This window comes from Sapajus apella, unplaced genomic scaffold (genome assembly GCF_009761245.1).
Source record: "Sapajus apella isolate SASKATOON/1434 unplaced genomic scaffold, GSC_monkey_1.0 scaffold13, whole genome shotgun sequence".
Lineage (NCBI taxonomy): Eukaryota > Metazoa > Chordata > Mammalia > Primates > Cebidae > Sapajus > Sapajus apella.
The window spans coordinates 22,513,461-22,536,190 of NW_022436953.1; the positions used below are offsets into that span (position 1 = coordinate 22,513,461).

Here is a 22,730-nt window from a genome sequence, read left to right on the forward strand (position 1 = left end):
CTTTGTTAAGAGGACAGATGTCATGCAATTTTTTTTTTTTTTTTTTTTTTTTGAGACGGAGTCTTGCTCTATCTCCAGGCTGGAGTGCATTGGCACAATCTCGGCTCATGGCAACCTCCACCTCCCGGGTTCAAGCAATTCTCCTGCCTCGGCCTCTCAAGTAGCTGGGACTACAGGCACGTGCCACAATGCCCAGCTAATTTTTTTGTGTTTTTAGTAGGGACAGGGTTTCACCATGTTGGCCAGGATGGTCTCAAATCTCCTGGCAGGTGAATCATGCTATGTTTTTTAAATCACAATAAAATTACACAGTTATCCCTTAGTATCCTTTGGGCATTGGTTCCAGGGCCCCCCTTGTATATTAAATCGATGGATGCTCAAGTCCCTGATATAAAGTGGCATAGTATTCACATGTGACTGTGCACATCATCCCCCAAACTCTAATCTCTGGATTACTTATAATACCTCATACAATGTAAATGCTGTATAAATAGTTGTTATGCTGTGGTGTTCAGGGAATAATGACAATAAAAAAATTTATGCATGTTCAGTTCAGATGCCTCGTTTTTCCCTCAAGAGCTTTCAATTTGAGGGTGGTTAGATTGATGGATGTGGAACCTGTGGATAAGGAGGGCTGACTGTATACGTATACCAAATAATGTAAATATTGTAACATTTTATAATATTTTTTTGTTCCTGATGTGGTGGGAAGCATTTGGAAAACATAAAATTGATCCCATCACAAAGGAGGAATTAAAATTGCCTTGGGTTAAGGGTTAAGTGTTAAGTAATGTTCCATCACAAGTTAACCTATTAAGGATGTTGATCATGGCCACAATCAAGAAGTAGCATCTGGAGGCCACAGTGAGATGGCCCAGTTCAAACACTGGCTGGAATAGTTTTCGTCTTGCCCATTTTGGCAGTGCATACAATTATGTCACAATTATGGGATTAGCATGACATAGCTAGTTGAGATTTAAAGCTCCCTCCTGCACCTTCCAAAGCAGGTGTTACTTGGGATTGAAAACCTTCACTGTTTGGTCAACAGAAGACCCTCACAGCTCTGATGGGAATGTCACCTGAGAAGGCCTGGTCTCCTCATGGACTTGCATTTCCGCACCTTCAGACTCTGCTTCAGCCAGCTGCTGTTTTAATTGGCACAGAGGGCCTCGCTGAGAGCCTCTTGGGGCCTATCCAGATCTGAGAAGGAATCTGGAATCCTGGGGTCAGATCTATGTCCTGGCCCGAGGATGGGATTTTGTACGCCGTTGCTTTCTGCAGATGTGATGAGGTGGTGCTTGGCAATGGTCTGTAGCTTGGCGTCTGAGTGACCGTCCAAGGGCGTCCAATTCCAGACCTCTCTTACCCAGGCCAGCGGAGGGTGGAAACTCTGAGAACATTCCATTAGAATAAGATGCGTTTAATAAGAGCAATGGAAAATGGTAAACCTGGCTTGGGGAAAGGGAATGTGCTCTTTCATGTAAAACAAACAAACAAAAAATGTGACTGTGAGAAGCATCCAGAAAAATAAGATGACCTGGAGGCTGGATTGAAAAATTGGCACAGAGGGAAATCTCATTTTCACAGCCGATGACTCCCCCTTCAGCTATGTTCATGCCAGTGGAGCGCACCAAAATAGCTTTATAAATTAAAGTTTACGCAGTCAGGAAAACTGTGCCTGGACTATCACACACTAGATGAAACCCTTGAAGGCTTTGTTTACAACGGACATCCTGGGTTTGGAGGTTAGTAGTGTCTGGAGGTTAGGTCATGCACATGTTTCAACAGCAATTAAAACAGAATCACTGGTGATGGTCAAAGAGAGACACAGCTATGTTTATTTACTCTAGTGTATGCCACCTTTGTTTGTTTGTTTTTTGCTCTGGAAGGAATGTCTTTGTCCTGCCATAATTAATTGTAAACAGCTTTTGTTTAGAGGGCCACATGGAAACTGCTCAGAGAGCTCGAAGTATGTTGGCAAGTGGTGACTTGTAACTAGTACCTCAATCATTTTCTTTTATGATACACATAATGGAAGGATGCATTTGGGATGTAAAAGGTTCAAATTATAGAGGCACATACATATACAGACAATCATGAAAGTCCCGCTACCCCGCCTGGCCGCTGACATTTGGTGATGATCTTTCCAGACATCTCTCTAAATGCTGGCTGTTTATATGTGGGTGAACAACTGTTTATATACATATGCACACAAATATGTAATTAGCTTTATTTTTTTTTGAGACAGGGTCTCAGGCTGGAGTGCAGTGGTACAATCACGGGCTTACTGCAGCCTCCACCTCCTGGACTCAAGCGATCCTCCCACCTTGGCCTCCTGAGGAGCTGGGACTATAGGCGTGCACCACCACACTCAGCTAATTTTTAAATTTTTTTGTAGAGACAGGGTCTTGCCATGTTGCCCAAGCTAGTTTCAAACTCCTAGTCTCAAGCAATCCTCCTGCCTCTGCCTCCCAAAGTGCTGGGATTATAGACGTGAGCCACTGTGCCTGGCCGTTGGATAGAGAGAGGGTCATGATGTGTGTGTTGATGTTCAACTTGCTTTTTCCACATACATACCCAGAGCTCCTTCACTTTGGCCCATGTGCAGATGACATTTTTAAATCCTGCAGGGTGTTCCATAATATGAATTCTATTCCTATTTTATGGAGCCATTTCCCTACTCTTTCTTTTTGATACGGAATGAAGCAATGATAGCATGAGATTATGAATGTGCCTTGTGAAGCTTAGAGTGCCTGGCTTTGAAGCAGGTCGTAGACTAGATGAGTGACCTAGGGCAGGGTGGCAAGCTATAGCTCCATGGCAAATCCCCCTATCCCCCATGCTTTTGTAGGGCCTGTGAGCCAAGAATGATTTTTTTCATTTTTAAATGGTTAAAAAAATCAGAAGATAAGCATTTCCCAATATATGAAAATGGTGTGAAATTCAAAATTCTGTGTCCATTACCTTAAGTTTTGTTGAACACCATGCTCATTTGTGGATCTATTGTCTAGGGCTGTTTTCATGCTACAGAATTGAGTAGTGACAGAGACCATATGGTCCACCTAGAATATTTACCATCTGGCCTTTTACAGAAAACATTTGCTGACCTCTGACCTAGGGCAAGTTACTAATCTCTCCAAGTCTCAGCTTTCTAAAATGGAGATACTAATAATACCTCCATTATAGGGTTATGTGACTTAATATATATATCAAATAAATATATGTAGAATACTACTTTGTAAGATTATTGAAGTTACTTAGTTCATATATCAAATAAATATCATGTGTCAAACATACCAGGTGTATTATGTATCAAATATACATGAATTGTGTGTAAACATTTTGAACTTTTAATTTATTTTTTATTTTTATTTATTTATTTATTTTTTTGAGATGGAATCTCACTCTGTCACCCAGGCTGGAGTGCAATAGCGTGATCTCGTCTCACTGCAATCTCCGCCTCCTGGGTTCAAGTGATTCTCCTGTCTCAGCTTCTAGAGTAGCTAGGACTACAAGTGCACTCCACCATGCCTGGCTAATTTTTTTTTTTTTTGTATTTTTAGTAGAGACAGGGTTTTGCCATGTTGACCAGGCTGGTCTTGATCTTCTGACCTCAGGTGATCTGCCTGCCTCAGCCTCCCAAAGTGCTGGGACTATAGTCACTGTGCCCAGCTGACTTTGAACTTTTCAAATGCTCAAAAAAGTTTAGCTACTACTGCTGTATCATTGTTATTGTAAGTGCATAACGCTTTGTGTACATGTGCGAGGATGTCACGGATACCTGGCAGTGGGCTTAAAGGTGAAGGGTCTTAACAAATTACCTTCCAGAACAGCTTCACCAATTCATGCTTCCGACAATGGAGTCTCTTGAGTTCCCACATTGTTGGCAACTCTGGATAGGGACTAGGGCTTAGATAAGAACACTGAATCTTCAAAGAGCTGGGTTCTGACCTCCACAGAGGCTCTTCAGCGTCTGGGAGTGCTGTGCCCAGACCTGTGGGGTGAATCTCCCTGGAAATCTGTCTCCTTAAATCAGAACCTGATCATTGTTAGTTGAGTGAGAGTCTCTTCTGTGCTAAGCATTTGACCTGTAAATTTTCATTTTACGGATGAAGAAACTGAGGGGCTCAGAGAAATTAAATTACCTGCTCACGGTCCTGAAGCTAACTGCAGAAGTAGGGTTTGAACCTAGTTGTGGGGGCCTCATACAGCTTTCAGTGCCACTCTCCCTGATTCCAGGAAGGGTAAGGAGATGTCAGAGATAGTCATTTTCTTTTCTTTTTCTTTTATTTGAGGCAGGGTCTCGGCTCTATCATCCAGGCTGGAGTGCAGTGGCATCATCACAACTTACTGCAGCCTGGACCTCCCAGGCTCCAGCCATCCTATCGCGTCATTAAAAAAATTTTTTTTTCTTTTTTTGGTACAGTGCAGGTCTCACTATGTTGCCCAGGTCTTGAACTCCTGGACTCAAATGATCCTACTGCCTCAGCCTCCCAAAATGCTGGGATTACAGGCATGAGCCACCGTGCCTGGCTCTACACTACATTTTCCATCCACACCTTTTCCTTAAGTCAGCACCTTGATAACTGGATCAGAGCTACACACGAAATTGGAAGTGAACTTTGGAGAGAGTGGCTTAGTCATGACCTGTGTTTATCTCCTCTTGCCCTCAGTAAAGAGGATGTGTAATAGAGTAGGTTACTATACTCTTCGTATCCTGATGCCATAGTCTGTGCTGCCCAGTCACACTGAGAACAATACAGTTCTAACAGATAACCCGTTGTCGGGTAAAATGTCTATTTCTAGGCATCCCACACTCTTCTCTTGAGGGCCTTTGCAGCAGCATTTCCCATGTTCCATCAGCACATCTGCAAAACATGAAGCAGCTTCATTCACTCAGATACCCCTGACCTTGTGTATGAAGGGAAATGTTTCTGGTTTTGTGTGTGTTTTCAATGACGAACATTTGCTTTCTTTCCTTCCCTCAGTTTTTTTTTTTCTCATGATGACATTAAGAAACAACAACAAAATGCTGCTTGTCCCCAGACTGTTTGAATTTAAAACTTGGAATCTTAATTTGCATAGACAGTAGTTCTCTGTAAGGAATGTGAAACGTTTGACAGAATTTCCTGAAGGAACAAAGAACCATGATTCCCTGATTAAAACCATGTTAAAACCAAAAGCAGACTAGATCCAAAAGGTCCTGTAAGAGTGTTTGTTGTTTAATCAGATTTCAAAGGCAACACAAGCTGGATGTTTATGGCATCACCAAGGCCTTTCTGTGATGCTCATCCTCAGAACTTCGTCTTAAGCCTGTCTTTAGTCTGAGCTGTTTCCCGAAGGCTTGGCCTTCCCCTTCGCAGCCTCAGTTACTCCGCAGCCTGAGTCACTGTAACAGAGGAGAAAGCCCAGGCTTCCATTCTGACAGGCTGCAAACATTTATCTGGAGTCGTAATTGTCATACTCCCACGTTATTTCCTTGCTATCTTCTGCAGCGATGATGAAAGATGCCTGGGGGAAAGAAAATAAAACAAAAAAAACCTTCTAGCATATCTGTGCCTAAAGCAGGGTTTGTCAACATTGACACTGTTGACATCTGGGGCTGGATACTTCCTTGTCATGGGGGCCGGCCTGTGCATCACAGGGTGTTTAACAGCATCTGTGGCCTTTAGCCTCACAGTTACGACAACCAAAAATGTCTCCAGACTTTGTCAAATGTCCTCTTGAGGGGGAAATTGCTCCCAGTTGAGAACCACTGGCCTTGATTTTGGTGGTCTAGAATTTGCAAGCTGCTTCTCTGCCCTGTGCATATCCAATCCTCAGCCCTTCCGCTAAGAACAGGAACCTGGTTTTCTTTTTTTCTTCCTACCCTCCCTGCCTTGAGATATTGCTGCATCTGGACAGATGTGCCAAGTGCAACTCTGGCTCAGATGAATAAAGTTTAAGTCAAGCATAAGGCTCCATGCTCCCTGACCGTCCCTCTTACTGCTGGCCTGGGCGGCGTGCTGGTGCTGATAGGGGCAGCTGTGTGAGTAGCAGGACCGTCCTGGAGACAGCGGTGCAGAGGGAAACCATCCGGGTGGGGTGAGCCTGGCAGCCCCAGCCGCAGGTCCTGGTGGAATCGACAGTTGATGGATCACCATGCTCTGACTTCCGGGCAGCCCAAGCTTGCGATGGGCAGAGAGCTGTCTTGTTTCTCCCTTTTGGAACCTGAAGGGCAGAGATGGGGTGAAGTTGCCAGGAGAAGCTTTCAGTTGGATCCTAGCAGCCAGCATGCAGCCCTTTCCCAGGGCTGGGGGTAGGGGAGAAGCGTCTCTCTCTGGGCCATATATATTGGCCAGAACCCTGAGCTGGGTGCAGAGGGCTATGCTGTAGAGGCGGGGAAGGGCACTGGACCGGGTATCTCGAGACCTGGGCATGGTTTCCGTTCTACCCCGGGTAGCAGCACGATCTTGTGCAAATGTGTCTTCCTTCTGGTCCTCATATTTCTCATGAAGCTGACTTCCAACTAGAACATTCTACCTTTTGATTTTTCTCTTGATTTGTAGACAAAGATGGTACTGTTAAGAGATGGAAATGTGGCCTTCCTAAATTTGCATTGAGTCCTGAGTCCTGATTTGGGGGCAGGTGTCTGTGAAGGGCTTGGGGTGATTCTGTGGCTTTTGCCCTATGTTTTTGGGTCTTAGAGGATACCTCAAGAAATAGCATTTTTCTTCCCTGAACAATTTGAGAGATGAGGCCGTGGTTGAGACTTTGAACTTTGGAACTTGCCCAGATGTATCAGGTCAGTCATCCTCCTCCCCTGGGGCCAGTAAACCAAGTATTCCAAAGGCCAGGTGGTCTTAGGGAAAATGACAAACCCTGGAGAGTGAAGGTCATGGCCAGTGGGGACTACAGAGGATCCCCGAGCCACACTGGAGAGGGGATGGTGCCCTGGTTTTTCTGACACTGCCCATAAGTGCTCAAGGCTGGTTTCAACCCTGCTATACTAACCTGCTGACGAGGGCGAGTTGGTGGCCCAGCAGTGACAGCATAGGGATGACAGAGGATGTTCACACCACCCCGTGCCCCTCTGAGCTCACGTCGGAGGGTCTGTTGAGATTACAGCAGCCCTTGATAGAGCTCAAAATTTGAAGGACAAGCCAAGAAGATTGGCGCATCTGTGAACTGTCTCCAGTTGAGCCTTGCGTTAGAAAAGGAGTTACATCAGGTCACCGATGTCTTCTTCTGACTCAGTGATCTCCACAGCCCCCTGGATTCTGCCAAGCCTATGGAGAAGAGGGACCAGCAAGCCTCCCCAGCACCCCTGCCATCCGTTGCTTTTATGTTTAAATCAGAAGCTTAGGCTCCTCCGTGTAGCTGCTCTTTTTCATGCCTGTTGCTTGGGTCTAAGCCCCATAGCTTAGAGAGCTGTGATGTGCTTGCAGTACGCTGCCCCACCACCCAACGCACACCCAGCTTGTTTGGAGGTCAGGTCATGGCTCACCATAAAAACGGTGTGAGTGGCCAGCTCTTTTTTCATTGTGGCTCTGGGCAGCCCAGCCCAGCGCTCGGGTGGATGCAAGGCCTGAGAGTGAACTTTGTTGAGAATGATGACACAATTCCAGAAAAATGCAGCGTCTCGCAGATACGGCTTCTGGAGCTTTGACTTAGGGGGAGGGGGCTGGAGAGTCTTTAGTGTTTGGGTTCCTGGTGGTTCTTTGCCCCAGGGATGTGTGTGTGTGTGTGTGTGTGTGTGTGTGTGTGTGTACACATGTGTGTGCGTGCGTGCGTGCTTTTTCATGGGCACACTTACTTTCAGATGTTCACATGGGCTCTTTTTGAGATTCCCCAGGGGAAAAGGAGAAAGTACAGAAAGCTGTGACACCTGATGGAAAATATTACGCTTTAGTCAACAGGGCTGATGTGTCTCCTCTGACTTTGCCTTTAAACCAAACCCAACCACAGCGGGAGAAGATGAGCCACACATGGGGCCTGCTGGGCTGGTGACTGTCCCCTGAAGGGGGACTCCTGTAATTCTAAGCACCTTTGAAAAATGCTTTCAGAATTATCAACTTGAGTTGGAGGGAGCCTGAAAGGTCATCTTGGCCCAGTGGCTTGATTTAAAGGAGAAGGAAACTGAGGGCCAGAGAGGACCTATGACCCTCCCAGGGTTGCACAGCTAGAACTCAAATCCTGTCTCTTGATCCCCAGAGGAGGGTTTGGTCTATTCTGCCCTACTTTAGTTTTTAGACAGTGTATTGTAACAAGTTTTAGATTTTTTTTTTTTTTTGTACTTTGTTCTTATTCATTCAGCAGCTCTGAGTGTCACATACTGTTCTGGGGACTGGGGATTTACTGGGGAACAGGCAGACCTGGTCCTTGTGCTTGGGGCTTATAGGCTAATGGGAAAGGCAGCTTGGAACAAGAAACTGTGCATGGGATGTATAGTGGGTGTGGCTGTCTTATTCCTGGCCAGTATGGGGAGGGAGAAGGAGCGGGAGTTGATGACTGGGGCACGGAGGCTGTTATTTCAGCTCCATGTCCTGGGTCAGATGCCCAGTCCAGCAATCTGAGTGTGGATGACTCTGGACTATGTCTCCAGGAGGAGGTGGGATTCACAGGCAGAGACATATCAAAACAGGGATATTGGGATGTATGCTGTATTTTGTAAGAAAAAAAAAAAAAAAAGGGAAAACAGGCCAGGTGCAGTGGCTCATGCCTATAATCTCAGCACTTTGGGAGGCCAAGATGGGTGAATCACCTGAAGTCAGGAGTTCGAAACCAGGCTGGCCAACATTGTGAAACCCTGTCTCTACTAAAAATGCAAAAATTAGCTGGGCATGGTGGTGCATGCCTGTAATCTCAGCTACAAAAGAGGCTGAGGCAGAATTGTTTGAACTGGGGAGGCTGAGGTTGCAGTGAGCCAAGATTGTGCCATTGTATTCTAGCCTGGGCGAAAGAGCAAGACTCTGTCTAAAATAAAATAAAATAAAATAAAAATAAAAGAAAATAAAAGAAAAAACTGGAAAAACAGAGTAGAGCAGGCAGCTCTGTATGTGTATGTGCAGGTAAGGTCATCAGGTGGGAGGAGGCCAGGAGATGAGCCAGTTGGAAGCCCTGAGGTGGCCTTGACTTCCCTGATGGGAGGAGAAAGAGCTGCTAGGAGAGGCAGGATCCAGGCAGGGCTGTGGCACAGGCTTCTGGAGGGACAGCAGCTGTGGCCAGAGGTGGATCTCTTATTCTCAGGGGTATCAGGGACCCAGGCTTCTTCCACTTAGAACACAAGATAGCAGGGGCCTTCGTGGCCAGTAGGATGGAAGCTGACGCACAGGACACTCCTTCCGGGAAGTCCTATCGATTTCACCTAACTCCAATGACCTCTCCCTTCCAAGTCCCTCTGCACATAGGGGCTCTTTCTGTTTGGACTGAGTGGTGGCTTTGGAAAGGCTCTTGTGTGATTTTCACTGGTGTGGACCCTCCCTAGACACTCACTTTGTGCAACACACCGTGCTGGCTCATTATCACTGAGTCATGGAGCAGGTGCCGAGACTCAGAGAGCTCTATGGCTGTTGAAGGTCAGGGTCAAGGTGGGACTTCAGAGAGCTCTGTGGCTGCCCAAGGTCAGGGTCAAGATGGGACTTCAGGGAGCTCTGTGGCTGCCCAAGGTCAGGGTCAAGGTGGGACTTCAGGGAGCTCTGTGGCTGCCCAAGGTCAGGGTCAAGGTGGGACTTCAGAGAGCTCTGTGGCTGCCCAAGGTCAGGGTCAAGGTGGGACTTCAGAGCGCTCTGTGGCTGCCCAAGGTCAGGGTCAAGGTGGGACTTCAGTGAGCTCTGTGGCTGCCCAAGGTCAGGATCAAGGTGGGACTTCAGATAGCTCTGTGGCTGCCCAAGGTCAGGGTCAGGGTGGGACTTCAGCCTCACCAGACTTCAGCCTGCTGATTCTCCTAGATGCAAGCTCCTTGAGGGACAAGGTGGTGAATTCTACTCTTGCTTAGAGCCATCATTTCTCATGCATTGTGCTAGGAGTTGTAGGTACACAGATGAGCAAGGCCTGGTTCTGCCCTCTAGGAGCTGACCAGGTAGTAGAAGCTGGGGTGCAGCTCTGGGCCCAGGGAACAACCACTTGAGGCAGCCAGGGAAGGTTTCTTGGAGGAGTGACACAGGAGATGGCTTGGGCTTTAATCTCTCACTTTGCTAAACCTCTGTTTCCTAGTAAGTAATCTGGATGTGACTGTGAAGCTACTGCAAACATTGTGTAAAGTAGTTATTCAAGCAAACCAGTTGGAACTTTCTGCAAATAGAAGACGCCGAGGCTTGGTATTGACAGTCCTCTGTCAGGAGTGGATCCCAGTCTCGGCCCACCCTCCACTGCACACCGTCCCTGGAAAGCCACCCAGAGCCACCCTGTCTGCTGCCTGCAGAGCTGGCCTTTCAGTGGCTTTGATTCGCCTGGAGACTGTGCATTCCCAGCCAGATTTGCCTTTCCCTCTGGACGCTCCCCCCACCACACACACACCTCACAGCACCAGCCTGGCAGCTTAGGAAGGGATGTGAAACCAGCAGGCGGGAGTCTGGAGTCCTGGCTCCAGTAGTCGCCAGCCACTTCTTCTTCCCTGGTCCCTCATCCTCCATCGTCCAGGCCCTCTTCTCTTTGCAGAAAGGCTCCTTGGGGTTCAGAGAATGTAGGAAACTTCTTGGAGCTCACACAGCTGAGTAACAACCAGGCCCTGCTGCCTCAGCACACTGTGTATTCTGTTGTTCCCTGGGTGCATAAGGCGGGAGGGTGAGGCCCTGGACCTCAGCACCCCATCCCTCACCCCATCACCTCTTTCTTCTATCTCTGAGGTAGTGACTGTGTCTCTGGTAATGGATATTTTGCTTCTGAACATCCCCCTCCATTTATTGAGAGATAATTCACATACCATAAAATTCTCCACCTTAAAGTGTAAATTTAATAGTCTTTATACATTCAGAATTTTGTGCAACCATCACCACTGTCTAGTTCCAAAACACTTTCATCACCATCACCCCAAAAAGAAACCCTGAATCTAATAGTGATTGCTTCCCACTTGCCCCTACCACAGTCCCTGGCAACCGCTAATCTGGGTTCTGTCTCTGGATTTATCTATTCTAGATATTTCACGTAAATGAAATCATACAATACATGGCCTTTTGTATCTGGTTAATTTCACACAGCGTAGTGTTTTCAAGGTTCATCCATGTTGCAGCCTGCCTCAGTGCTTCATTCCCTTTTGCGGCTGAACAATATTCCATTGGGAGGATGTCCCACAATTTGTTAATCTATCCATCCACTGATGCTCCATTCATTTTAACTTCAGTTACAGCCTCCTGGTGTCTCCTTGAGCTCTCTGGGGAGTGTTTTTATTTTTAATTTCTCTAATGGAAACTTTGGTCAGCGTTCTCCACCTGTAGACTGGGTAATTTGACATTTTTCTAAGTGGCTTCTGGAAACACAGAAGCAGTAATTCTGAAATGGAAAAGAGAACATTCTCTCCCATAGGCCCCCCTGTCTGATGTAACTGCTCTGCTGGCATGCCCCAGTGAGGGTGGCACCATCACAGGTGGGAGAGAGTGTGTCTATTTCAAATGTGTTGGGGCAGGAGCCGGGCACAGTGGCTCATACCTGTAATCCTGCACTTTGGGAGGGTGAGGTGGGTGGATCATAAGGTCAGGAATTTGAGACCAGCCTGGCCAACATGGTGAAATCCTGTCTCTACTAAAAATACAAAAATTAGCTGAGCATGGTGGCAGATGCCTGTAGTCCCAGCTACTCGGGAGGCTGAGGCAGGAGTGAACCCGGAAGGCAGAGGCTACAGTGAGCTACGCCAGCCTGGGAAACAGAGCAAGACTGTCTAAACAAAATAAAACAAAGCAAATCCCCAAAAAGTGTTGGGGCAAAATGTCTGAGCCCACTGGTGAAGGGGTGCTGTGGATGGATGCCTCTGACTGGTGTGCAAGTCTACAGTTCTGGCCATGCCCTGGCTGTGACAAGGACAGGCTCTGGCACAGCTAGTCCAAGAGCATGTTTTGGGGTCCTTGCTCACAGTGTTGCCTTCATTTTCTTTTATTTTTTTCCCCATTTATTAAATGAAAATGTAATTTACATACAGTAACATCTACCTCTTAAGAGTGCACCGTTCTGTGTGTTGTAACAATGTGTACACCACGTAATTACTACACATGATGTCATATAATCACCACCACAATCAAGAGCACTTTCATTGTCCCCTGAAACTCCCCGAGACTCCCTTGCAGTTACCTCCTACTCCTAGCCCCAGCCCTTGGCAAACACTGGTCTGTTTTTTGTCTTTACAAGAATGTCATATACATGGAATCGCACAGAGTGTGGCCTTTTGAGTCTGATTTCTTTCACTTAGCATAATGTATTTGTGATTTGTCCGTGTTGTTATGTATATCAGTTTCCTTTAATTTCTGAGCAAGAGTTCAGGGTTTGTTTATCCATTCCCCAGTTGAAGGATGTTTGGGTTGTTTCCAATTTTTGGTGATTACGAATAAAGCCACTATAAGCATTCACGAACAGCTTTTTCTATGAACATAAGTTTTCATTTCCCTTGGGTAAATATCTAGGAGTGGGATTGCTGGGTCACATGGTAGGAGTATGTTTAATTTTATAAGAAACTTGCAAACTGCTTTCCAAAGAGCTATACCGTCTTGCATTCTTACCAGTGATGCATGAACGTTCATTAACTTTCATTATGTTCTAGGCTCTCAGATTGATCAGAGCCAATATGGGCTTGGCGTTTTAGTTGTGAGGAACACAGACTATGCCTCCCTTGCCTGTTTTAGTTTAGGTTCCCCAGAAGTGGACTCCAATGCAATGATTTGAGTATAAGTAGTTTATCTGGGGGACAGTCCCAGGAAACTCCGCTCCCAGCAGGGGAGTGGAGAAGGGAGAAGGAAAGGAAGGTAGCTGGTAAAGGGTGTGTCATCCGGTAGGAAGCCTGGGTTTCTAGAATCCATCCTCTGTCAGTCATTGACTGAGGGCTCCTGCGGGAGCCTCGTCAATTCCTTGCCACTCCAGTCTGCCCCCTTCTCAGGGAAAGCTGGCTTTGCTGGCCTTGACAGCCAGTCTCAGGTGAAAGGTATCTGGAAGTCCAGCCCAGGTGCAAGTGACAGCAGTTCCTTCCATCCTCTTTCCATGGCACTTCCTCTTTCATTGTGGCAATGTCTACTGGTGGCTTCCCTCTCTGGATTGTACTTTCTGCTTATTGTGTTTTCTTCATATGTTCCCACTACCAGCTAACTGACTCCCCAAAGTTGAGTTGACTCCCCAAAGAGAGAAAAATTGGTTGGTGAGTTAGTCACTGCTTTTCTCTTGGACAGAGCCCTCCATTTAGTCATCTGATAGGCAGACCCATCATTGTTGGCTGCCCTTGGGTCAAGTGGCCCTCCCTGGGCCAACCAGCTGTGACCAGGGAGGTGGGTCAGAGAGTTCAGAGCAGCACTGTCCAGTAGAACCTTCTGTGATGATGGAAATGTTCTGCATCTTTGTTGTCCATTATGGTAGCTACTAGCCATGTGTGGCTATTGAGTGTTTGAAGTGTGGCTTGTGCTACCAAGGAACTGAGTTTTTGATTTCATTTAATTTTAATAAATGAAGATTTAAATTCATATAGCTGCATATGGCTAGTGGCTACCATAGTGGACAGCATAATTCTAGAACATGGGTCCAGAAGGGACCTTGCCCTCTTCTCTCCACTAAATAATGTGATATAACATTCTCTTGATATCAGTTTTTTAAAAAGCCAAATAACATCTGATTTGTGATTCTGAATCTTTAACATTTTTTAACCATCTGCTTCAAAAATGGGAAATATCATTATTTAAGGCAATGAAGTTAAAATTGACCTAATGAGATGTTAATATGATTCTTTTCATGCTGCTCTCTTTAATACATTTCCATTTTTATTCTTGGAAACTCACTTTCATTCTGTACATTTATACCTATTTTGTGTTGTCAGATGTATGCGTGTGAATTACTGATTTTCTTCCTCACACATGGAGTCACTTGGCAGCCAATCAGCCCACCAGGAAACAGGTCTGAAGTACTCTCTTAGAATTCAGAAGCACAGGTGGTGCCCCGACAGCAGCCTAAGTGTGAGTTTCTGAAGTCAGAGCCAGATAGGGTTCTGTGCAGCCTGAAGATTATATGTGAATGTCTTTAACTTTGGTTTTAATATTACTTTGCCTTGGCTTCAGGAAATGACCAAGAGATGCCTGATTAAAATTATTTTGGAATCATTATAATGGGATGGAGCTTCGAGTAGCATTGGACAGGGAGTCAAGGAACCAGGGTTCCTACTCAAGCTGTGCCGCTGACTTGCTGTCTTTGTGATCTTTAGCAAGTAACTCTGCTTTTCTGAGCATTGCTTTCTTTATCTGTAAATAAGGAATTTTGATTACACGTGCATCTAAAAATTATTCCATGGCACCCCATTGCAGGAGATATTAATAGTTACATCTGAGGAAAAGGGTTCTGTGGTCAAAGTTGTTGGGAAATATTTCTTACTCTATCACCTTCTTGGAGAGTCACAATGTACATTCATGTATCAAAGGCTCTCAGTAGTCCTGCAGTGGAATAAAAAAAATTTTTTTTTTCACCACATTAACAGGGTTTAGTTAACATTTAAGCATGAAATCTCGTGTGTGTGTGTGTGTGTGTGTGTGTGTGTGTGTGTGTGTGTGTGTGTGTGAGATATCTCCTGGCATCTTCTAGAATACAGTTCTGTAGACTCATCAGCTTGGGAAACAGGGATGGATGATTCTTCAGACTTTCTGAGTTAAATGTCTCAGTGTCCTTGGACAAGAAACAAAAGTCCCTTTTCAATCAAGCTCTTAGCTTTTTCTCTCTCTTCTCTCCCCCTCTCCTCCAAGTATTAAAACCTAGTTGATCACTAATTGTGGGTCTTTTTCTTTTCCATGACACACATTCTGTGAGAGAAGACAGATGGCAGGCAGGAGGCAGATTGGAGAGAGGCGCTCAGCATGGCTTTTCTCAAATGTGATGCTCCTCAAGAGAGTCTATATTTGTTACCGAAATGAGCCGCATGCTTGCATGCCACCGTGAGTGCTCTCCATTGACATTTGCAACCTGTTTCTGTGTCATTTTGCAGCCTGGTTCTGCTCAATTCCAGCCAGGTGATTGTGATTAGGCACATCTCTTCCCATGACAGGTGACAGAAGCTGAACTCCAACTAGCTTAAGCAGCACAAATAAACAAAAACCTCCAGGGCATTTGTTGGCACATGTGCTTGGGAAGTTGAGTCCTGGGTGGGGCTCAAGTCCTACCATCTGGTGTTTGTCCTTCTCTGTTTCCTGCCTCCTGCTTCCTACAGCTCTTGGCTCTGCTGCTCTCTGAGTGTTGGCCTTCCTCTCCTACTACCTCTCATCCTTCTCCCCATCATGGCAAAGATGGCCAGTGGCTGTGTGTCCTTAAAGTTGCCATCCCTCAGCAAGAAAGACCCCCTGTCCCTGACATACAGTAGCTGTATGTCAAACGTCATCAAGGCATGATTCACAGCAGGGCTTGGGTTTTGTGTGCACATCTGAAATTGATCGCCACGGACAGGGGTTCACGTTCTGTGCTTCACGAGGCCTGAGTCCTATGTGGGTAGCAGGGCTGTGATCAGCAGACTGGCATTGTAAGTGGGGTAGGACAGCTCTTCAGCCGTGGGAGGGACCCTGGGTGGACTAAAGGAACACTTACCCGCCACATGCCCTGCCCACTCCCTTTTCCTCCTGGCCAGGGGTGCCCTGAGTATCCTTGGAGTGATGTTCCTCACCATCATCTGACCACCAAGAATCATTTGTTCAGGAAACTAAGGTCCACAGAATAAGGCACAGAGAGCTCAGTGTCCCTGAGAGCTCAGTGTTCCGTTGGGAAGGCCGACTCAGAGACAGCTTTTATACTTTTGTGTTACTCCGTGCTGGGCTGGTGGGGGTTCACAGCGGCCTCTTTGGGCAGGCAGTAGCCTCGCCTGATCTTAACCTGTGTTGCCAGGAACCCAGCAGCCTTCCCACATGTTCAAGCTCATGTTTCTGATCTCAAAGTGCTCCCCACTAGCCTTTAATTTTGGGGGCCTGCTCCGGTGCTGGGCTCTGTCCTCCTCGCTTTCTCTTTCTTAGTTTTCTTGTCTTAGTCAGGTATTATCAGTCTGGCGTACAGGGGGGGAAACTGAAGCTCAGGGTAGAGAAGGCCTTTGCTGAGGCTCCCCAGCAGATAAGTGGTAGATCAAGGTGTTGACCTAAAGTTGGTGCCTATAGACATAATATTTTTATACCCTCACATTTCATATGTTGAAGCCCTAACCCTCAATGCGAGGTGGGGCCTCTGGGAGGTAAGTAGATTAAGATGAGGTCATGAGGATGGGGCCTCTGTGATGGGATTAGTGCCCTTAGAAGAAGAGGAAGAGAGACCAGAGTTTGCTGTTTCTATCACGTGAGGACACAGTAAGAAGGTGGCCTGCACTGAGGAACCGAATGGGCCAGCACCTTGATCTTGGACTACCCAACTTCTGGAATCACGAGCAATAAATTCCTGTTGTTTCAGCCACCCAGTCTATAGCAGCCTGAGCTGACCAATACAGTCAGGGTTCTCAACCTCCATTGGAGTGAGTGTCTGGGCTCCACTGTACTAAAAGCAAGGAGTCCTCCTCTGGAAGGGTGTGTGCACATTTCCAGGCATTCTGGAGCCTCCAGGGAAGCCCTGGGCCCTGCAGGTCCTTGTCCAGAACCACTTGCCACACGCCCTCTCAGCTGCACTCAATGCCAGGAGAACTGTATGGCTGCTCAGCAGTGGGTTCCTGCCTGGGGCTAAAGTCTAGGATCTGGGACCTGCATTGGGTCCCACTCTCATGGACTGAGCTGCCTCTATTCCCTCTCTGGGCCCTACTAACAGAGAGGTTCTCTGAGGACCCCCATCCCTTCAGCTGAACACTACCAAGAGACAGAGGGCATCCATGGCCTCCCCCAGGAAGCTGTCCTGAGGTTGTGCCCATTGCTTTGGGGAGTTTACCGGAGGAGGCTGCAGACCTGGACTGTGCAGTCTGATTTCTTCATCTAGTTTAGAAGTGGTGCTGGTTGTTATCAAGAAGAGCCCTTCCCAAATACCCAGCTACCTTCCAATGAGCTTTTCCTTCCCTTCATAACTTGTGTGTTTTCAAGGACAAGCAAGTTTAAATAGTAAAGCCGGTGGGGCTGGCCAAGGGAGCCCGCTATCTAATCCTGTGGCTGGAGCAGGAAGCGGCGAAGGTGGGTTCTCCATGGAGCCAAGGAGGCTTTCACTGCTTTTTCTTATTGCTTCTGCTGATTTCCCACTAGGCTTGGATTTGGCCAATTGCTGGTGTGGGGTGGGGGTGGGAAGATTATTCTGTTTTTTTTGGAGACAGAGTCTTGCTCTGTTGTGTAGCCTGGAGTGTAGTGGTGCGATCACAGCCCACTGCAGCCTTGAACCCCTGGGCTCAAGTGATCCTTCTGCCTCAGCCTCCTGAGTAACTAGCACTACAGGCATGTGCCACCATGCCCAGTTTATTAAAAAAATTCTTTTTGTAGAGACAGGACTGCCTATGTTGCCCACGCTGGTCTCAAACTCCCAGCTTCAAGCGATCTTCCCACTTTGGCCTCCCAAACTGTGGGATCACAGGTGTAAGCTACCGTGCCAGGCTGTGTTTTGTTATCTGGCACTAGTTTAGATGGCCCCTGCTGCTGTCAGTTTGCCATTCTGGGGGTTGGGGTCATGCTTGTGGGGTCATAACAGGGCCTTGGGCAGCAGGTTCCTCACTGTGGCCAGACAAGGGATTTCCGCCCTGGGTTGGGCAGCCCTCCCCACAGGGTGGCAAGCGGCTGGAGGCTGAGCAGACGGGCCCTGTTTAAGGGACTGAGGACGTAGCAGGTAGAGAGGAAATAAAAGCACCGCACCAGCCTATAGCAAGGAGGCCCAGCACCGCTCATGGGCCCGAGCTGTCCTCCAGGAAAGGCGGGAGGCAGCTTAGGTGGCCTCTGCATGTGCTTTGAAAGTGATGGTTTTGGTTGGGAGTTTCACCCTGGCTCAGCCACACAAACAGTGACGTGGGATAGGGAGGCGCTCCCATGTCAGAAGATGGGCCCTCCCCACCTCCCTCTGCCCAGCCAGGTCCAAAACCCTAGACACTACCTCATAGGAAATGGGGTCCCTCGAGGAGAAGGATAAAAGCAGACAATTCCTATGGACAGGAGGAAGAGGAAGACAGAATCTCCCTTGTTTGTGCTGACTCCCAGTGAGCATCCTCTCCGGAGCCCACTGGAGTTTGGGACCTGCAGGGTGTGTCACTAAGTGGCAGGGAACTCACTCAGTCCCTGCTGTGGACACTGGCCTCGCCCGCAGCTCCATGCACACTCCCAGATGGAGAAATTTTCTCTATTTGTTTATCCCTCACCTACTTCTAAAGTAGCAGATGGGAAAATTGAATGAACAAAGTCAACTTTAGAGCAACTTTGCATTAAATTGAGTACACATAATTCGATTATTATTATTATTATTATTTTTTTTGAGTCAGAGTCTTACTCTGTCACCCAGGCTGGGGTGCAGTGTCACGATCTCGCTCACTGCAACCTCTGCCTCCCAGGTTCAAGCCTCAGCCTCCCAAGTAGCTGGGACTACAGGCACATGCCACCATGCCTGGCTAATTTTTTGTATTTTTTAGTAGAGACGGGGTTTTACCATGTTAGCCAGGATGGTCTTGATCTCCTGACCTCGTGATCCACCCACCTCGGCCTCTCAAAGTGCTGGGATTACAGGCAAGAGCCACCGTGCCGGCCTAATTAGATTATTTTAAAAACAAAGCCCAGTGCAGCATTTTCCTGGTTTTTGTATGCAGTGTTTTCCAGTGCAAAGAGAATTTACTGGTGGGGAAGTCCTAGCTTAGCTTACTTGTGCCTCTGGGCAGCCCTGTTGGTTTCAGCAGATGGTCCTGGTGTCTGAGGATCTGCCACAGTTCACGCCAGTCCTTCCTTTTGCTACTTTTGTTGCCCAAGACGAGGTGCAATTTAGTGGTTAGAATGCCAGAAGGCTGGGCTGACTGGGTTTGAATCCTAGCTCCTTTGAGATTCAGTTAGGATGTGACCTCTGACAGCTTAATTTCCCTGAGCCTCTGTGTTTGCATCTGTAAAATGGGTACAATAATAGGGTTGTTGAGATTTGAATCATTAACACATGGCAGGTAATAAATGCTGACGAAGTGTTTGCTGTTGCAGTAGTTGTGATGGCAGTTGTCATCATTGTCCTCAACATGATCACTGTCATTTTCATCATCACTGTCATTCTTATCATCACTGTCATTCTTATCATCTCAGGACACAGGCCTTGACTCATCAATCATCTACCACAGCCCAGCCCCAGCTGGCCTCACTCTTGGGGTGATTTGGGAGTAGATAACAAAGGAGGCGCCGTCACCTGTAGAGGGAGATGGCATCTGTTTCCCGTGGGCCTGCCCCCCAGAGGCAGATGGCATCTGTTCCCTGCTCAGGGTAGACCTGGGGGCCTCTGCCAGTGGCTGACTGGAACTCCCTTACCTCATTCTAGACTCTTCCGGGCAGCTTTCTGTTTGTTCTCTAACAGAAACATAGAAACAAGCCGGCATCTTTTCTAAACAAAGAGGGACTTTTCACAGGAAGTTTGATGACCTGACGCATTCTCCTTGCTTGTTGAAGCTGAGCCTCTTCTCTGACAGGGTGACTTGCTGGAGAATAAACAATAGACAATAGTTGTGGCCTGCTTCCCGTGAGAAGCAAGAATGGGTACAGGTGGATGCCGGGAGCCCCCAGCCCCATGAAAGGGATTTCCTGAGGGCGTCCCATAGTCCCTGAACATGCAGCCAAGGGTTTCTGCAGTAGCAGCACCCATGTGGTTAGCCTTGTAATTACAGCAATAAGGGCTCATGTGTGCAGGCCCTGTTCAGAGGGTTTCACATGCTCTCATGCTGGGAGTCAGGGTCAGGGTTAGGGTCAAGACTGATCTAATGGCCGGGCATGGTGGCTCACGCCTATAACCCTAGCACTTTGGGAGGCCAAGGCAGGTGGGTCACTTGAGGTCAGCAGTTTAAGACCAGCCTGGCCAACGTGGCAAAACCCTGTCTCTAATAAAAATACAAAAAAATTAGCTGGGCATGGTGGTGCGCTCCTGTAATCCCAGCTACTCTGTAGGCTGACACAGGAGAATCACTTGAACCCAGGAGGCAGAGGTTGCAGTGAGCTGAGATCATGCTTCTGCACTCCAGCCTGCAAGATGGAGTGAGTCTCCATCTCAAAAGAAAAGAAAAAAGGACTGATAAAATAAGTTGCTGAGTTTGCTCTCCAATCCTCTTCCTCAGAACCACCTTGGAGGGGGCTGGCCAGCTCCAAGCCAGGGGTGTTGGCCTTTGGGAGGGAGCGGGCCTCGTGCTAGTCTCCCCCACGTTGTCTGCTCCTCCATTCCTCATTGGAGTACCTTGAATGTACCTTACTCTTGCTGTTCCCTCTGCCTGGAGCCCCTCCACTCTCCTCTCCACCATCCTTCACTGCTCATTGGCCTTCAGAGTTGGGCACAAACACTCCCTTCTCAGGGGGCCTGTCATGTGTATCCTAACTAGTGGCACTCCTTTGCAGCCCACTGCCAGCCCTGCCATTCTTCATCACAGCCCCCTGTTCACCTGTTTGCCACTTGTTACCAAAATGTGTAATTGTACCTTCATTGATGTCTAGTCAGCCTTCTGTATCACAGCTTCCATATCTGTGGATACACCTGATTGCAGATTGAAAATATTAATGAATAAAAGGATGGCTGGGCCTGTACTGAACATGTACCAACTTTTTTTCCTTGTCATTATTTCCTAAACAATACATTATAGCAACTGTGTACGTATAGCACTTGCATGGTATTAGGTATTAGAAGTAATCTACAGATGGTTTAAAGTGTGTGGGAGGATATGCGTGGGCCTTATACAAATATGACACTATTTTATATTAGGGACTTGAGCATCCATGGACTTTGCCATCTGGAGGTGGGGAGAGGGGCCAGAACCAATCCCCTAAGGAACTAGGAACGATTGTTGACCTCCGTGGCAGGACGGTAAGCTGCTCCGTGCAGGGGCAGGTTTGTGTGGCCTTCTTTGCAGAAGACCCTCAGATGCTAGGGAAATGAACAGATTAGCTGGGGGCAGTGTCTAGATTTTCAGCAGTTTCTCCTGAGAGGTGTGAAGCTGAGAGTTAAGCATGGCTTTTGTAGGTATAACAATAGGCGTTTTCCTTCCAGCAGCTCAGATTGCAGTGTGCTTGGCACGCTAGTGCAAAGGAAAAAACCCACTTCATTCTTAAGAAGGCTCTGGAAATTTCATCTGTGTTTGAGTGAGTTGGCATGCTGAGTCCCTGGAGGAACACAAATGTGGAATTTGAACTCTACGTCTGAGAGCAAGGCTGAAGCGATAGGGCGAAATGCACTTAAATGTCATGAGTGTTATTATTAGTCGTAATCTTATCTTTGTTAATAATAATAACAGGACCCACCTAGAAGTGGTTGAATAGCAGACAGGGCTTTCGTAAGTAAGCTCACATTGTCAGATAGCACCAGGACCTGGGGCGGCGCCGGCGCCGTTAGAGAGGGTGTGTCCACCGGAAGCCTGCCCGGGCCACACGTGTACAGCCACATCCTCCACGCCCTGTGGGTGCTGGTCATTCAGAGAGGCCCTCGCAGACACGCCTGGCCTCTGTAGAGGTTCTCTCGTCTCCTTGAGCTGCCAACACAATCAAGGGTCTGCAGGTTTGGGAACTCCAAGGTGGTTTCTCTTTGCCGAGTTCTCTGCGTAGCCTTTTGCCTTCTATTGTTTGCCGCCCCAGAGGCTGTCTGAAACAATGTGTTTCCTACAGATTTTGTTTGCCTGCATCAACTTCTTTGTTTTGCTCTAGTAAACAGACATTTAGCATATACAGATCTGCACACTTGACAAAGAGGAATTTGGAGCCCTGGACAGGGCAGCTGATTGAGTCACCAGCTCCTTGAACCTGAAGACCTTGGATGGTCCAGAGCTTGTAAACGACTCACTCCCTCAGTGCTGGACTGCTGTGTGTGGGGGTTTTGGGGCCAGCTTTGGCGATGGAAGTGGGGAATGTGGGGCCTTTGACTCGTCAGGGAAAAACAAGTGTGTGAGCACTAGGTTGGTGATGAGGTTGAGCAGCAGGTGGACTCAGGAGTGTGACTGGAGTAGCAGTCCTAGCTGCAGCACTGTGATTAGCTGTGTGACTCTGGAAAAGTTGCTTGCCTAATATGTATGTGTTTCCTCCTCTGTAAAGACAGCACTAACTTTTAGGTCCTTGGGATGCTAAAGGAGTTCATCTGTGGAAATCATTTGGCATGATGCCCACTCTGAGTCCTTGTCTGTGGGGCCCTGTTTTGTGGACTTGCCAGAGTCTCATGACCCTGCTGGGAAGAGCCTTCCTGAGGACCCACTTGAGCTAGGAATGGAACCTGGGTTTCTGGCCCTGTAGGCTGACGCAGCCCTCCTGGATGTAATGGTGACGCTCTCTTCAGCAGAGTTGGTTCCAAATGTTCTGAACTTTGCCTTGTATGGGACCCTGTGCCGGTTGAACAGGGTGGTAGCTCCGGGCATAGATGCTGAATGGGACGGTCCTGGGTTTGCACCCTGGCCTCTGCTCTCATCAGCTGTGTGAGCTTGGATGTGCTATTTGTTTCTCAGAGTG

At 47.6% G+C, this 22,730-nt stretch overlaps 1 protein-coding gene and 1 long non-coding RNA gene across 3 annotated transcripts in view; both read left to right on the forward strand.

Annotated features, from left to right (window-relative positions):
* Positions 1 to 22,730, forward strand: part of GRK5 (G protein-coupled receptor kinase 5) — a 241,360-nt gene that overhangs the window by 38,692 nt on the left and 179,938 nt on the right. The window lies entirely within an intron of this gene.
* LOC116554024 lies at positions 8,976 to 11,674 on the forward strand. Its single transcript, XR_004270015.1, has 3 exons — positions 8,976 to 9,557; positions 9,648 to 9,827; positions 9,873 to 11,674. It is a non-coding gene; the product is annotated as an uncharacterized LOC116554024 (long non-coding RNA).